We start from the raw sequence: 18,910 nt of genomic DNA on the forward strand, positions 1-18,910 counted from the left end.
GAATGAGTTTGAAATTAAAATTGTGCAAGACAAAACAAATCAGACCTAAATAATAACAAAGTTGGATGCAACAATAATTAACGCAGTATAACAAGCTGAAGCAGGCACAGTACCCAGCAGTTAATTATGCACAAGGACCAGAGGTTACACAAACTGCAGATTATTCACCACAGCAGTTGTGTCTTTAAATGCAGAGATGAACAAGTCAGGAACAAGGACTACTTTCCATCCTGCACCTTCACACTCTTGATTCCTTTTTCTCTAAATGTTTCTGCTCAGCTGAATTTTTCTCCCTGCTTTTTATTCTTAGAGGCTGGGAGTAATTCCAGATTAAAGGCAATTAAATTGAACTATTTCTGAAAACTAGACCATTTTGCCCTAGTCATTCTGACATTTTATATAACTTTGTAAAGTTGTAATCCTAATATGGATACAGGGCTCTCCCTGGGCCTATGGCTTCTTTCACTCTTGTACAATAAAAAAAAGATAAAAAGAAAATACTGTGAATGTTGGAAATCTGAAACAAAAACAGAAAATGCTGGAAAGCTCAGCAGGTCTGACAGCATCTGTGGAGAGAGAAACAGAGTTAACGTTTCAAGTCTGTATGACCCTTCTTCAGAACTACAGAGAAGTAGAAATGTGATGAAATTTACACCGTTTAAGGGGGGTGGAGCAGGTGAAGCTGGATAGAAGGCCAGCGATAGGTGGGGGCAAAGGAGATATTAACAAAGATGTCATGAACCAAAGGACGAAGGGAGTGTTAATGGTAGTGGTAAGGGATAAAGAAGGGGCTGATAGTGGCATTAAGGTAAGAAAGCAGAATGTGATAATAACAGAACAAGGCTAAGCACTCTGAAAAGAACAACATTAACAAGTAACAGGATGGCCCTTGTAGGGGTGAGGTGGGGGTAGGGGGGGCAGTGGCGGGAAAAAATGGGATTGAAGAGGAGGGATAAAAAAGGGGATAAAGCAATGAATCAATGAATAAAAATAAAAATGAATAAAAATAAATGGATAAAAACAAAAATAAAAATTAATTTTGAAAAAGGGATAAAAAGGGGTTGAGGATAGAGGAGAGAGTTCATAGTCTGAAGTTGTTGAACTCAATGTTAAGTCTTGAAGGCTGTAAAGTGCTTCATTGGAAGATGAGGTGCTGTTCCTCCAGTTTCATTGGATTTCATTGGAACATTGCTGCAGGCCAAGGACGGACATGTGGACATGAGAGCAGGGTGGTGTGTTGAAATGACAAGCAACGGAAAGGTCTGGGTCATGCTTGCAGACAGACCGAAAATGTTCTGTAAAGCGGTCATCCAGTCTGCGTTTGGTGTCTCCAGTGTAGAGGAGACTGCACTTAGAGCAGTGAATGCAGTAGACCAAATTGAAGGAGGTGCAAGTGAAGTGCTGCTTCACCTGAAAGGAGTGTTTGGACCCTTGGACGGGAGTGTTTGGACCCTTGGACGGTAAGGAGTGAGGAGGTAAAGGGGCAGGTGTTTCACCTTCTGCGATTACATGGGAAGGTGTCGTGGGAAGGGGATGAGGTGTTAGGGGTGATGGAGGAGTGAACCAGGGTGTTCCGGAGGGAATGGTCCCTATGGAATGCTGACAGGGGGGTTGAGGGGAAGATGTGTTTGGTGGTGGCATCATGCTAGAGTTGACAGAAATGGTGGAGGATGATGCTTTGAATGCGGAGATTGGTGGAGTGAAAAGTGACGAGAAGGGGGACCCTATCATGGTTCTGGGAGGGAGAGCAAGGTATGAGGGCAGAGGCACAGGAGATGGGTCGGAAATGGTTGAGGGCCCTGTCAACCACTATGGGTGGGAAACCTCGAGTTAAGGAAGAAGGAAGACATGTCAGAAGCACCATTTTGGAAAGTGGCATCATCAGAACAGTTGCGACGGAGGCGAAGGAACTGAGAGAATGTGATGGAGGCTTTATAGGAAGCGGGGTGTGAGGAGGTGTAGTCGAGTCAGTGGGCTTGTCATGGATATTGGTGGACAGTCTATCACTAGAAATGGAGACAGAAAGGTCAAGGAAGGGGAGGGAAGTGTCAGAGATGGACCATGTGAAGGTGATAGAGGGGTGGAAATTGGAAGCAAAATTGATAAGTTTTCCCAGGTCCAGACGAGAGCATGAAGCGGCACCGAAACAGCCTTTGATGTACCGAAGAAAGAGTTGTGGGAAGGGACCTGAGTAGGACTGGAACAAGGAATGTCAACATACCCCATAAAGAGACAGTCATAACTCAGGCCCGTGGGGGTACCCATAGCCACACCTTTTATTTGGAGGAAGTGAGGTAAGTCAAAGGAGAAATTGTTCAGTGAGAGAAAATAGGATGATGACCAAAACAGTTAACATGTATGTATGTGTGTGTATATATGTGTATATTTACTCCTGCTTGCCAAGTCATTCTCACACTCCTGTGCCAACTTTTAACAGGTGAGTGGTGCTGCCAGTGGGAATGCTGACAGTTTCACAATCAATGATTCCCCCATTGTAGCTGATGTCAGACATCAGCCAGATATTGGCAAGCTGGATAATAGCATCCACTCAAAAGGAAAATTGCAATTAAATGTGACTCAAATTGTTCCTGTTCCCCCACCTTAATTTTGCAATATTTAAAATCAATGTGATTATAAAGCTTGGTCTTGGATCAAGAATTCTAGATATCACTAATGTTCATTCTCCAGGTGCATGATGTCATCGGGCTTCTTGGAAGACTTTACTGCCGTGCTGTCCCCCTCGTGTGTGTTGTTCCCTCGGCAAGTTTTATAATCCAGCGCAATAATCAAACTGCATATTTCCTGCTAGTTGGCGGATATTTATGTAGAATTATTCATCTTAATACTCATAGCTGATCATTGTTGCAAATAACTGTCCTTAAATCTGCCATGAAGGTTACATTTGTTATTTTCAAGTTATTAGCTTGACTTCCACCTAAAGCAGGGAGTGGAAACTATATTTTAGTAAGTGCAAGGTCGGAATACCCTTGTTACCCGCACTTATTAATCATGGCATGTTATTCACTTAAATGAAACAGTGTTGTTGTGAGTTGAATACCCTGGCTTTCTTTGAGAACTTCATTAGACTAGTAATGGGATTGTCCTTGCTTGTGTTTGTATAAGAAATCAATGATGTGCTTGCAGATTGGATTGTTCGATTTGGCAACTTTTGTTTCTCATTTTAAGTTCCTGACAAGCCCAACCTGTTTGGTTTAATCCAGAAAAATGGAGTTAAGCTATAACTTCTTTCACTGAACAAGTCAAACATATTCGTTGAAAATAACTCAGCCAGTGCATTTTGTCCAATTGAGCTGACGTTTATTCTGTACAGAACACGGAGCAAAATTAGCAGAATTAAATACAAAACAGTTCTATTGTCAAGAGTACCCCGAACAGCAATAGATGACCACCAACAGTAATAGCTCATCAACACCTTCTGAAGAGCAATGAGGGATGGGCAATAAATGCTGGGTTCTCCAGCGACATCCGCATCCCATGAGCAAATAAAAAAAAACTGAAATATGTAGGAGGTGAAATTTACCCACACTAGCAGCTCAAATTGGGCTCTTAATGAGGCAATAGAATGATATACACTGTGCCAGTTTTTATTTTCTGGTGACATCAACAACAACAACTTATATATAGGGCCTTTAACGTAATTTTTTTTATTCGTTCATGGGATGTGGGCATCACTGGCTAGGCCAGCATTTATTGCCTATCATTAATTTCCCTTGAAAATGTGATGGTGAACCGCTGCAGACCATGCAGTGTAGGTACACCCACAGTGCTGTTAGGGAGGGAGTTCCAGAATTTTGATCCAGTGACAATGAAGGGATGGCAATATATTTCCAAGTCAGGATGGTGTATGGCTTAGAGGGGAACTTCCAGGCGGTGGTGTTCCCATGTGTCTGCTGCCCTTGTCCTTCTAAATGTAGTGATCGTGGGTTTGGAAGGTGCTGTGTAAGGAGGCTTGGTGAGTTCCTGCAGTCCGTCTTGTAGATGGTACACACTGCTGCCAATGTGCATCGGTGGTGGAGGGAATGACTGTTTGTGGATGGGATGCCAATCAAGCGGGCTGCTTTGTCCTGGATGATATCAAGCTTCTTGAGTGTTGTTGGAGCTGCACTCATCCATCACATTCCTGACTTGTGCCTTGTAAATGGTTGACAGGGTTTGGGGAGTCAGGAGGTGAGTTACTCACCACAGGATTCCTAGCCTCTGACCTGCTCTTAGAGCCACAGTCTGGCCCAGTTCAGTTTCTAGTCAATGGTAATGCCCAGGAGATTGACAGTGGGGGAATTCAGCAATGGTAATGCCATTGAATGTCAAATGGTGATTCTCTCTTGTTGGAGATGGTTATTGCCTGGCACTTGTGTGACGTGAATGTTACTTTCCACGTATCAGCCCAAGCCTGGATGCTGTCCAGGTCATGCTGCATTTGGACAGTGCTTGAGGAGTCGTGAATGGTGCTGAACATTGTGCAATCATCAGCGAACATCCCCGCTTCTGACCTTATGATGGAAGGAAGGTCAGGTCTTTAATTCTTTAATGTAATGAAACGTCCCAAGGGGAAGATATTGACAAGTTTTTTTTAAAGTTTTAAACTGCTTCAAAGTGACTTTGAGGCTGGGAAACAAGTTTTCAAGAACACATTGAGCTATTGTTCTGCAAACTTCAGTGGAAAGAAGAGCTGGTGAAAAATCAGCTGTGGGCATAGACGAATTTGTCTCCATAATCTTCAGATTAGCATTATCAATTAAATTTGATAGACACAGTTGTTTGAAGAATATGATAGGAGTTGGAAGATTGAGAAAGCAATAGTGATAGGAAATTCTACAGTTAGGGGAACAGCAATGCATTTCTATGGCCACAGATGTGATTCCAGGATGGTATGTTGCACCCCTGGTACTAGGGTCCAGGATGACACTGAGCATTGCAGTACATTCTGCGTGGAGAGGGTGAACAGCCAGAGGTCATAGTCTGCATTGGTACAATTCTAAATAGGGTGCAGGAACAGAGACATCTGGGAGTGTATGTGCACAAATAGTTGATGGCAGAGCAGGTTGAGAAAGTGGCTAAAAAAGCATACCGGTCCTGACCTGTATGGAGGTGTAAAGTATAAAAGCAAGGAAGTTATGGTGAGCTTTTATAGAACATTGGTTCAGCCTCAATTGGAATTTTGTGTCAATTCTGGACATTGGACTTTATGAAGGATGTGAAGACCTTAGAGGGGTGCAGAAAATATTTACAGGAGTGGTTCCAGAGATGAGGGGCTTTAGTTATGTGGATAGATTGCAGAAGTTGGAATAAAAACAAAAAATGTTGGAAAAACTCAGCAGGCCTGGCAGCATCTGTGGAGAGAGAAACAAATGTAATGTTTTGAGTCCGTATGATTCTTCTTCAGAGCTAAAGAAAAGTAGAAATGTGATGGATTTTATACTGTTTAAGAGAAGGTGGAGCAGGATAGAAAGTCAGGGTTAGGTGGGAGCTAAGGAGAGATTGACAAAGATGTTATGGACACAAGACAAAGGGAGCGTTAATGGTAGTGGTAAAGACTAAAGAAGGTGCTGATAGTGGTGTAAAGGTAAGAGCAGAATGTGTTAATAGCAAAACATGGGTCAGTGTTCTTTGAAAGCACAACGTAGAAACCAGTGACAGATGGCCCTGTGGGTGGGGGTAGAAGGGGGTGAGGGGGTGGGGTTGGGGAAAAAAGATAAACATAAATAAACAAATACAAAATTAAAATAAGAAGTAAAATAAAAATAATTGGACTAAAAAGGGGTAAAAATAGAGAAGAGTGTTCATGGTCTGGAGTTATCAAACTCAATGTTAAGTCCAGAAGGCTGTAATTTGCCTAATTGGAAAATGAGGTGCTGTTCCCTCAGTTTGCGCTGGGCTTCACTGGAACATTGCAGCAGGCAAAGGATAGACATGTGGCCATGAGAGCAGGGTGGTGCGTTGAAATGGCAAGCGACAGGAAGGTCTGGGTCATGCTTGCCATTTCAACACAATCATCTTCCAATTAGGCACTTTACAGCCTTCCAGACTTAACATTGAGTTCAATAATTTTTTTTTTTTAAATTTTACTTATTTTCATTTTTTATTTATATGTTTTTTCCCCAATTCCCCTCGTACACCCCATCTGTCCACACCATCCCCACAGAGCCATCTGTCATTGGTTTCTATGTGTGTGCTTTCAAAGAACACTGACCCATGTTCTGCTATTAACACATTCTGCTCTTAACTTTATGCCACTATCAGTGCTTTCTTTAGTCTTTACTACTACCGTTAACACTCTGTTTGCCTTGTGTCCATGACATCTTTGCCGGTCTCTCCTTAGCTCCCACCTATCCCTGACCTGCTATCTTGCTCCACCTGCTCCACCCCCTCTTCAGCAGTATAAAATCCATCACATTTCTACTTCCCTTTAGCTCTGAAGAAGAGATGTATGGACTTGAAACATTAATTCTGTTTCTCTCTCCAAAAATGCTGCCAGGCCTGCCGAGTTTTTCGAGCATTTTTTGTTTTTATTTCAGATCTCCAGCGTTCGCAGTATTTTGCTTTCACCTTGGAGAAGCTGGAGTTGTTTTCCTCTGAGAAGGGAAGGTTGAGAGAAAATTTGATAGAGGTTTTCAAAATCGTGAGGGGTCTAGACAGAGTCGGTTGAGTGAAACTGTCCCCATTGATGGAAGAGTCAAGAACCAACAGACACAGATTTAAGATGATTGGTGAAAGAGCCAAAGGGAACATGAGGAAGAACTTTTTTGCGCAGTGATTGGCTATGTTCTGGAATGCACTGCCTGAGTGTATGGTGGAGGCAGAGTCAGTTGTGGCTTTCGAAAGGGAATTGGATAATCAACTGTAGAGGAAATAAATTACAAAGCTAAGGGGAAAGGGTGGGGAGTGGGACTAGTTAAATTACCTTGCAGAGAGATGGCATGGACACGATGGGCCAAATGGTCATCTTCTGTGCTGAAATTATTCTGTGATTCTATGATTTGTTAGAAAACTCTCCTCACTTTATTTGTTAAATACTGCTGTGATGATCACCTGTAACTATAGAAGTTTTTCTTTCAATATCCAACTGTACGAGTGTCAAAGTCACACATGAATTTTCATTATGTTTGGTTACTAGTCAAAACCTTAAACAAGCATCAGTTTGCAGCTTATGCACTATAAAACTCAAGGATGTACTAAGCAGTGTCAGAACTTTTTAATTTAATGGTTCCCAAGTTGTCACATAAAATCCCACGGCACTATTTTGAAGAAGAGCAGCAGAGCCATCCCCAGTATCCCGCTCAACACTTACCCATTAACCAACATCAACACTCGAAACATTGATCATCTTCAGATTTTCTGGTTGTGGGAACTTGCTGTGTGGAAATTGGCTGCCATGTTTCCTACATTACAGTAGTGGAAACTTTAAAGGCACTTCAGCTGGAGTTTAGCAGAGTGAGGGGTGACTTGATTGAAGTATCTAAGGTCCTGAACGGTATTGACAAGTGAACGTGGAAATCTTGAGGGTGAGTCCAGAACCAGGGGGCACTGTTTTTAAATTAGGCGTCACTCTTTTAGGACAGAGATAAGGAGAATTTTTTTCTCTCTGAGGTTTGTGCGACTTTGGAATTCTTTGCTTCAGAAGGCAGTGGAGGTGAGATCATTGAATATTTTTAAGACAAAAGTAGATAGATTTTTGTTAGGCAAGGGAATCAAAGGTGATCAGGGGTAGATGTGAATGTGGAATTCAAAACACAAACTGATCAACCATGATCTTATTGAATGGCGAAGCAGTTTCAAGGGGCCAAATAGCCAACTTCTGTCCCTATTTCATTGGTTTATATGTTCATATGCTCGTATGCTGTGAAGTGCTTAGAAACATCCTGTGATCATGAGAGGGGCTATATAAATCTTTCCTTTTGAAAACATTTTTAAAAAATAGGTGGGCCATCATTTTTACAAAGACAAAGTGGTACTTGACAAATCCCAGTATTGTAATACAATTCATTTCTTTACTGTAGGGCACTATAACATTTCAAATAGCATTGTGAAATATGATGTTAGATTTGTGGTACACTGTGCCACTTTAATTCATAAACTGCTGGTGACATTGTACATTGGAATGCTCCTGCTTCTACTGTGTATAGTGTATTATGGGTAACATTACATGGCAACATCATAAATTGTATTTCAACTAGCTAAAAATCAGGTGGTTATTAAATACTGCCGCAGCACTATGTAATAAAGAAATCTTAAATCCATTAAATTGTAACCACTATTGTATAAAAGCTGTTATAATCATATGGGAATTGTTCTTGTATTTGTCCTCTGACACAAATGGTATTTATTCATTAATTTGTATTTGCAGCTTGATGTCCTGACTTATCAATGATAAATATGGTTAGGTATAACAGTTCTTATGCTTAACTGTGTTATAAGAGGATATTCTGACTGCATAATGCATTAAGTTGTTTAGGGTTGCAACGCAAGTTAATTATTGAAAACTTCTATTAAATGCATCTCATTATGGTAATTTTGCCCCATTTCCCTGTTGAAAGCTCAATTAGAATGAACAGAAGAGCTGAAACCTTGAAAAATGAACCTTGGCTAAGAAGGTTCAGTCCCATCATAAAAGTAATAATTTTGTAATAATGGACACCACTAGGGGAATGGAGGTTAGGAAAGCCAAGGAGGACCAGAATGTTGATCACCTCCTTCATTTACTATCCTCAGTAAAGACCAGACAGCTTCTGTTGTTGGTAAGCAAAGTTACCTTTATACTGTGAGAAAATCTAAAGAACAGACACAAACGTTATGCTGTGGGCAGCCACAGCTGCCATTGGCATATTAACATTTTTTGTAGGTTGCAATAGATTTCTCACCATAAGCTGAATAAAGGCATTTTCTGTACAATAGCTTGTTTTGATGTTCATTTGTTCAAAGTTGCTGTTTCACTGTTCACGGGCCCAATACTTAGAGATGAAGAGGCAGTGAAGATGGTTCTACCTCAAATATTAAATATGATGTGAAGGAGGAAGTTATTCATCTGATAGAAGTGTGTGCTTTTCCTCAAAATACAATAGATTTTCCATCGCAAAAGGTGAAAGGTTTTTTCCAAATTTTTGTCCATCCTTTCGTGAGGGTGCCAACTCTTGCTGAAGTAAGTTCCTGCGGGCTCGGTAAATCTTTAGCATCTCATGGTCAAAATGGCTATGCTTCAAACATGAATGTAGACACTGAATATTGCCAGACTATTTTAAAGTGGAGCCCATAATGCTGATTGGTTCTTTTTGTTCAGTGCTGCAGAAGAACGGTGTACATCAAAAATGAATGTAATTAAAATAAATAATTAATTGATTATAAGTATTGGGACACCTGAAGAGGAAAAATGCATTATATAAATGTAAGTTTCATTCTCCTTACATTTTCTATGGGATGTGGTGTTAAACATTTTTACAATCAAATTCTTTAATTTTATTATTCCAAAATTTTGCACCAGTCTTGGAAATAGCCAATTTTTAATTTTATTTTTTACAATGTCACAGGAACTGCTCAGTGAAACAACAATTTTCTAGAATTATGGATAAGCATTTTCCATGATGGAGTCTTGCATTTTTAACTTTAGATTATATTGTGCATTGCACCGAGTAAGACTAAGACGTACTCAACTGCAGGCAGCCATTATTGAACTAACTTCAATCAACTCCCCATCAGAGAGGGCAATGTAATGAAATGCTCAGATATTGCAATATACTACATTCCCACTCCACTTTTAAAAACAACCGAGACATTAAAATGTAAAATGATACATGCACATAAGTAGCCAGAATACAGTATGACTAAACCAAGGGAGATGGCAGCATAGTGGTATTGTCACTGGACTGGGGACCTGGGTTCGAATCCCACCATGGCAGATGGTGAAATTTGAATTCAATAAAAATCTGGAATTAAAAATCTGATGATGACCATGAAACCATTGCCAATTGCTGTAAAAACCCATCTGGTTCACTAGTGGAAGGAAATCTACCATCCTTACCTGGTGTGGCCAACAGGCGACTCCAGACCCACAGCAATGTGGTTGACTCTTTAAAAAAAAAATGCCCTCTGGATTAGGGATATGGGAATGAATTCTGGCCCAGCCAGCGACACCCACATCCCATGAATAAACAAAAAGAAAACCATCAAAAATACCTGAAAGGTTAGCAGGTTCAATTGCAAACTTGTTTTTACTGTAATCACAACCAAAACATACATGACCGACACGACCACAGTGTAAATTATAAACAGTTGTTTTTCATAACACCAGTATGCCTGTAACACAAATATCATCATTTGATAACAAATAGTGAAAAGAACAACATTTTTCTTCTTCCTTCCTACAAACTTTGAATTAACTTATCTGGCTTCTTTCTCTTTCTGTCTGGGTATCTGCTTCCATTTCCATTAGCTGGCTCTACTGTCTCAACATCCCTGACTGTGGCAAATCTGAACTTTGACTTTAACTACCAACTCCACTTAATGGCTGGGACTGTGATGTTGATTGATTATTCTCAATCAAAGGCTCTCGCTCACTTTGCTCTACCAGTGGATTCTGTAATACCGGCAAACTTTCAGTTTCATTTGCCTTTCACTTTCTTTATAGCTTTCACTTTAGAGTGTAGGGGGAATTTAAATGATAGGAGGTTTCTCCTACTCTACTTGTCAGATTTCCTTGTTCAAGCAAATGATTGAAATGGCCGGAATTTTCTGGCCCTGTTGATGTTGGGCGTCATGGCAGGCGGGTTGGGGAACAATATGGCAAGAAGGCCAAAAATCGGTTTTACACCTTCATGAAACCAATTTGCGATCGTCCGCGCCACCTGTCAATGGTGGGCCGCGTTCCCCACCGCCGTATGTTGGGAGCGTCATTATAATATATTTGCATCTAATTATAAACCCTGTTCACCGGAATCATCTCCCAACATCAAATTTACCACTCATGCCAGTGTAACTTCAGAACGGCATGCTTCACAACTGCCTTTTAAAGGCGTGCATCTGGCAACGTGAACTTTGAGGGGAGCTCGGTGGTGAGGGCACACAGCCTTTGCAGTGGTCATGACCATTGCCTGTAGGACATCAAGGAAGATGCACCACGCAATCATGGGGGGCACAGGCAAGTCACTTTTTCCCAGCTGGCTTTCAGTGCGATGCTGGGGCAAGGGTTCCAGTGCAGGTCAGGGTGGGTTAGGGTTAGGGTTAGGGGGCAAGGCAGCACAGTCTGAAGGAAATACTCAAGCACATGCCGGGTGGTGGCCTCAGACTGCAGCAGAGCGACGGTATAACAAGAACCTTGTATAACATGAACCATGCTGCAACCCGGACTTTGATGGAGTAAACACTAGGCATCATGAAAATGAGGTGCCAGTGCTGCGACAGGTCCAATGGAGCACTGCAATACAGACCCCAGAGGGTGTTGCGCAGCATTGTCACTTTCTGTGTACATCACAACCTGGCGCTGCAGTGGTGAGAGGACCTGCCTGACAAGGAGATGGAGGTGATGCACGTATCTTCAGATGAGGAGGACGTTGAAGGGATGATGGTGATGAGGTCCTCAAAGGTGAGGATGCTGGCGATGAGGCCATTGCACTGGTCATATGAGGCAGACGCGCTCGGGAAGCCCTCATAGCCACAAGATTCGTGGAGGAGGATGATATTTCTGACCAGCGCTGAACTCTCGAAGTTTCATACCTGGTGTATCGTGACTTATCTTTGCTTTGTCTTGATTTTCTTAGTTTGCTATTGATATCACTCTTAAGCAAACTAATGTTTGCCCTAGGAAAAGGCATAAACACTAACTTGTAAGGTGAGCAACCTGTTGTAGGCTGAGAGGTTATTCTGTAAGAGAACAGAAAAGTGTCTAGCCTTTGTTGAAGAAAAGCATGAAATTAGTGCCGAGCTCATCACCTCGCATATACGTCTGCAAAGATCTCTCCACAATCTGTATGTTTCTTTCTGCAGCACCATTTGATGCTGGGTAATATGGTGATATGAGATTGTGCTTGTCTCCATTCTTATTCAGAAATATCTCAAATTCCTCTGACTTAAACTATGGACCATTATCTGATGCCAACAGTTCTGACAAACCATAAATTACAAGCTAACGTTGATAGTTTTCTTCAATAGTTTTGGCACATGTACGTGCATTTATCCATTTGCTATAGCTATCGACCAAAACAAGGTACTCTTTCCCTTCCACTTCAAAGAAATGAACATCTACAGTACTCATTCCCCACAGTTTGCATGTGTTTGACCTGGAATGAAAAGGATCATTTCTCATTCTGAGACTTAGTTCACAACTTTTCACCCAATCTTCAATATCTCTATCTATCTTTGGATACCAAAAATAGCTTCTTGCTACTGTTTTCATTTGGACGATGCCTCTGTATTCTTGATGAAGTTCAGCTAACAACATGCCTCTAAACCTTGGCGAAATAATGACTCTTGAACCCCACAGGAGACAACCTTGATATACACTCAGTTCATTTCTACAACTGAAATGCTCCTGCAATTTCTTATCGTCATCGTTCTTTAGGCCAATTATTCATAACATATTGGCATACTTTACTGAGCACCACATCCTTGCGAGTTTCTTCACTAATTTATGTGGCAGACACTGGCATGTCATTTGTGCTCGTAAATTAATTCACAGGTAACTTGGGGGCTAAAAATGAATCTGTCTTCATGCAAAACCTCGAATGAACATCCGCATTTACATGATCTGCTGACTATGATATTTAATATCATGCTGATGGCTAACTTTATCATTTGGTCTTCCTTGCTTATAGACCATTTTGTGCTCTCTTAGCACTTGCTCAGTGTCAGATGTGCTCTTACTGATCCCTACTGGAAATAACTTTGCCCAGTTTATTCATACTTTCTTAAGCAAATTCCTTACCAACAGCAAGTAATAGGAGGTATAATCATATTCCATTTTAACAATTTGACCTAACACTGGAATACTGTTATTGGAATAAGTATTCAGCTTTGCACCAGTTTGTATAAGGGGATATGAAGTTGGGGATTTCTTATACTCTCCTTCTGAGATAAGAAACTGCTGCAGCCGCATCAATAATGAATGTAAGTTGTTAATCTCCGACTTTTATTTTTACAGTGGGCACTGGGTTTATACCTATAACCCTATTGCTCTTAGCTTTCATGTGCTGTTTTTCATGCTGTCTGACTGAATGCTTCTCTTCACCTTCCTGCTGGATAACATCAACTTCTGTTTCTATAACTATCATATACACATTCAAGATTTCCAGACTCTTGGGGCAGGATTTCCCGGTCAGCGTACGGGGGCGGGACCCGCACACCGATGCGTAAAATGACACAGGATGACGTTGGGCAGAACTCCCGACATCACCCTGCGTCATTTCAATTTTCAGGTCGGTGGGGGCTCAGCCAAATCAGCTGTGCACCTGCCGACCTGTCAATGGCCAATTGAGGCCATTTAAAAAGTAATTGCACTAGTTAAAGGACCTGCCCGTCCAATCTTAAGGCTGGCAGGTAGGCCGGAAGCCCTGGAGGGCTTCAGAAAAAGCATGAAACCTCATCCTCGGGCGGCAGATGGCAGCGTGCCCCCAATTGGGGGCGCCGATTGGAGGAGCACCCACACGCGCCCATTCCTGAACTCCCCCCCACAATGGGGGAAAATTCTGCTCCGAACTAGCTTTTTATCTACCAGAACTTCAACTTGATGCATGGCTGCAACCACAACATTTACCATGACCTGGCACTTACTGTTTCCTCTACTCCTGCATGCCATCTGCATATGATCAACTTTCTCACAGGCACAGCACGTTGACTGGAAATGGAGAAATTTAGATGGTTGAGTAATGGTATGTTAATGCTATGTTAATTGTTTTATCAAGCTTAAGGATACCCAGGTGAAGGGCATGAATTCATTAAGCCCATTGAGCACATATAAAGAAAGATTGCTAGGACACTGTTGGCTAGGAAGGAGGCTGGCATTTTCAATGTTGCATTCTGTAAATAAATTTAGTATTAAGTAAAAGATTGCTGTATGGTTTACTAATTCATCAAGTGGCCCCTGAATGAATTACCACCATGGCAACGGTAGCACCTAAATTTCTGACTCTGAGACTGTGAACTTGGCTGCCAGGGCGTGGACCTTGCTGAAATCTGGTGAACCTCCCCTGCTCGCTCAGGAAAATAACTCACTTGTAATTTGCAACTATCGCTTCCTGCCAATCGCATAGCAGTGGCCTCAACGTAGGTCTCCTTCCACATTGGTTTGTTGTCTTTGATCAAAAGCTTGGTCTGAATTTTGTTGTTCTTTAGGCCTCCTCCAAATGTGTCTCTAAGGTCGATGAATAAGTTTGCACCATACCCAGATTGAGTTTCTTTAATTCAAGAATGTAATCTGTAACAGTCTTGCTAGGCAACTGCTTCCTTTCATGGAATGCAACTCTCAGTGCAATCTCATTCGTATGTGCCAATAATAAGTCCAGAATCTCAGTAATTTCAAAATAGTACATAGTACTGTCCTCTCATGGACAACAATGGTTAGACTCTACCTAAAAAAAGTATTTGGCCCCATCATGATGAGGAAAATATTTACTTCATCCTCATCTCCTATTTTATTTGCTTTTAGCCAAATGTATAACCTTTGTTTGTAATTATACCAGTCTTCCTTGTTAGGGTTAAATTCCCTAATTGGCCTTGAGTGTCATTTTTAAAATTATGTACTGTGCTGAATCTCTGTGTACCTCAGTACAATGTGCACATTAGGAGCAATCATTCACATTGCTCATACTTTCAAAAAATCAACTTTAGGAGTTCCAAAAAATTGTCACAATGTTCTCCAGTCCTTAATTTCTCAAATAAAATGTAAAAGAAAATTCCATCCCAGCATCAATCACCATCTTACTCAGTGTATTGCACTGAGTACAACTAACACATGTTCAACTGCAGGCAGCCATTATTGAACTAACTTTATTTCCACCTCCCCAACAGAGGGGGCAGCAGAGAGGGCAATAGGGCAAAATGCTTAGATCTTGTAATATACTAAAGAATAGGAAACTCATCAATATATTTCCTTTTTCATCAATATGTACTCATCAATATATTTATTTGTGCTACCTGTTTGGGAACATTTTGCTGGACGTATGATTTGTTGTTTTGAATCAGTTTCCTCAACAGTTACATCTGAAAATTCCCTGTCTTACTTTGAAAGACAATTTTATTTACTTTTATAAAAATACTTCTTTTCCCATGACATTACTCCTGGGCCACAATTCTTAAGTATTCAAATTGTTCTGCTGCACATTTTTAAAAAAGAAATAGCCACCAAGGAAGATTGTTGGATGTTGGCTTGAATATATTTTTGAAAGCAGCCATCAATCCTAAATAATAACAATGGTACACGGTTTTACTGTCTGCTGGGATTTATAAATTGTTATGGGATAATAGCTGCAAAAATACACCTGTCGCCATTGAACTTGAAATATTTTATTTCCCAAGCTGCTTTGAGAGAATCATGTGACTAAGAATTGTCAGGCATAGATCTAACTTGATTCTTCAACTCCACCTGCTGTTCCTCCAAAGCAACCACTCAAATCTATGTGACTTATTGATGTCTCTCTACCCTCATGCTGCTAAATTGGTTCTTTGTTTTTCAGTCTGATTTTTGGTTGAGTGACATTGATTTTGTGAAGCACAGTTACTTCTGAAGCATTCACTGATGAGAAAATATATTATCACTATTAAAACTGTTGACACTGAAAACTGGAATTGGCATTATTTAATGAGAGAGATTACAATTCAAACAAGTAACCGTGAAAAGGCTTTTCAGAGAGCAATGTTTGTCATGCATGTATAACCATTTAGGCATGATAGCACCTTAGAACATTTGCAATGAAACAGAGTAAGTGGCAGAATTTTAATATTTTAACATTTAAAATATCAGGGGAAATTGTGCTGTATTGGTAATGTCACTGGACCAGTAATCCAGAGGCCCAGGTTAATGCTCTGGGGGCAGGGGTTCAAACCCCACCAAGGCAGCTGATGGAATTTAAATTCAGTTAATAAATCTGGAATTGAAAGCTAGTCTCTGTAATGGTCACTATGAAACTATCATTGATTGTTGTAAAAACCCATCTGGTTTACTAATGTCATTTGGGGAAGGAAATCCTTACCTGGTCTGGCCTATATGTCTCTCCAGACCCTCAGCAATGTGATTGACTCTTGACTGCCCTTTGAAATAGTCTAGCAAGCCTCTCAGTTCAAGGGCAATTTGGGATGGGCAACAAATGCTGGCCTTGCCAGCATCACCCACGTCCCATGAAAGAATAAAAAAAAATCAACATTTATTTACAGCCTTAATTGAATGTGTCCAAAAGGATGTGTAACTTGTTCAAATATTCATTCCTGAATGTGGTCAATCATCAAGGCTTAAATATCAGTAATGACATTATCTCATTCTATGTTACTTGTGGCATTTTCATTGTCTGCTGAAGTAAAAAGTATATGGTATGATTATATAGTTAACGTTTCGAGTCCGCATGACTCTTCTTCAGAGCTCTGAAGGAGAGACATAAGGACTCGAAATGTTAACTCTGTCTTTCTCTCCACAGATGCGTCAGACCTGCTGAGTTTTACCAGCATTTTTTGTTTTTGTTTCAGATTTCCAGCATCTGCAGTATTTTGCCTTTATATTATGGTATGATTATGTCAGTTTTATCAGATAAATGGTGTTTTTGCGAGGCGTTAATTTGTTATCATTACACACACAACTTGGAAGTCTTTGGACAAGAGTTCATTAACAACTAGTAGAGTGGAATGGACATATGGAAGATAAAGTACTTTAATAGCAGTTAAAACAGGGGTGTGCCTGGTGGAGTTCTAAACTTCCACCTGTGCTCAGTTTTCTGCCCAAGTGAAGCTATATTAATTCATGCAGTATAAACCAATAATAAACCAATGTTGTTTTATCAGCAAGAAGGGGCAAGTGCTCACTTAAGCCAGGCAATTGCTAGAGGTGACTATAAATAACCTCTTTGTCAGGACAGTTGGGTAGAAATGAGTATTTGTATTCTTTTAATCCTTTTTTCATAGAGCATCACTTTTCGGATCATGGGAAAAGGAACCTGTTTAACAAGTAATCGACTTTTTCTTGCATATTCCCTGTTGAATATTCCACTTTGTGATGACCTTTTTCCTTAGTATCTGTCACTGCCCCTGCCAGCTAACTACTGATTGATTCAGACACCTGCTTTGATCTTACAATACTTGTGGATGACGAAGGATGTTTAGCCCATCTCAATACATCTATCCAAAGAGATCCTGATGCCACATTTATTGGAGCATCTAATTGTTTCTTCAATGATCTCACTGGCTTTGCTTCCAATTCTCTATTGCATGACATATGGGAAGTCTAAGATGTTTGAGAGGAAGAGATCTATGACATTGGGGTTCAGCCGCATAGCTTTTGCTGCCTAGGACTTTCAGCTTCATCCTTAGCAATATGGATGTCATTCATCCATAGGTATGTCTGTTTTTCCTTCCTATGTAGAGCATTTTACACTTGCCTGCACTAAATTACATCTGCTACTATTCTTCCCTCTTGTCAGAGAATCATACAATCAGAGAGCACAGGAGGAGGCCATTAAATCCATCAAGTCTGTATTGGCTGTTTAAAACAGCTCTTTAATTAGTCCCACTCCCCTGCTCTTCTGTCTAGTCCCGCACATTTTTTTCTTTTCAAGCATTTATCCAAATCCCAGTTACCATTGAATCTGCTTCCCCCCACTCTTTCAGGCAGTGCATTCCAGATCATAAAAATCTGCAGTGTAAAAGGAAAATAAAAACTTCCCTCACGTTTGGCCCTTTGGCTAATCACCGTGGGCTGAACAATACAGGATGCAGATGGCACAACCTCCCCTCCACCTCCCCCAGAAGCAACGTTTGCATGGAGCAGACATGCTCCTCGCTGACCCGCTCCGCAGCCATAAAGCACGACGGGACAGACTAGCAAAGGCCAAATGGGATTTCCTACCCTCACTGGGGAGGGAGACCCACCCTCTGGGTGCTTGGCAGGGCAGCTCCATCAGTCCCAGCAGCACTGACAAGGCGTCAGTGTCAGCTGCCAGGACTGGAGGAGAAGAAGATGATCAAGCCCCATGAATCCCCAAAACAGGTAAGTCCAGGGTTTTGGGTCGGGAGCGTGTGGGTAGGTTAGGGGAGGGGAGGGGGGAGGGAGGGCTGGTTTCAAGGGAGGGAGTGGGTAGGAAGGAAAGGGGGCTTTGACCTAAGGGGTGGCCACCCAGTAATCGGCAAAGGGCAGCCCCCAAAGAGTGACACCCCCCCTTCCTTCCTGCTCTTTAAACCCTTGAGTGAAGAAGTCAAACTTCCAGCTTGATAACAAGCATAACTGGCCCTTGATTATTCATTTAAATATGGCGGGCGGACTGCCGATTTTGGCACCCATCTGCCCTCGATATTATTGGGTGAGTGGGAAGCTGGTGGGATGGGCACCCGCCCTATTTTACATGCCCCCTCCACAGGAAACAAGCCTGCCAGGGGCATGTAAAAAATTCAACCCCTTAAATCTGTCTCCTGTGGTTGCTGACCCTCCTACCAGGGCAAGCAGTCTATCCCTTTGTACCTTATTAAAATCCCTCAGAATTCTGAACACCTCTATTAAATGTCCCTTGAAACCTTCTCTGCTGTAAAGAGAGCAAAAGCTGTTTTTTTTTCCCCAGACTCTCCATGTAACTTTATTTTCCAATTCATTTCATAATTTCTGAATTGCCGCCTCTACTGTGCTCTTAGCTTGATGTCATCTTCCAATTTAATCCCTTTGCATTGAATTTCTGAATCCAGCTCATATGTAACAACAAAAAGAAATATTGGT

General features: G+C 41.3%; 1 protein-coding gene across 1 annotated transcript in view; it reads left to right on the forward strand.

Moving 5' to 3' along the window:
• csmd2 (CUB and Sushi multiple domains 2) overlaps nt 1-18,910 on the forward strand; it is a 1,856,113-nt gene that overhangs the window by 462,712 nt on the left and 1,374,491 nt on the right. The window lies entirely within an intron of this gene.

Source organism: Cetorhinus maximus, chromosome 21 (assembly GCF_964194155.1).
Source record: "Cetorhinus maximus chromosome 21, sCetMax3.hap1.1, whole genome shotgun sequence".
NCBI lineage: Eukaryota > Metazoa > Chordata > Chondrichthyes > Lamniformes > Cetorhinidae > Cetorhinus > Cetorhinus maximus.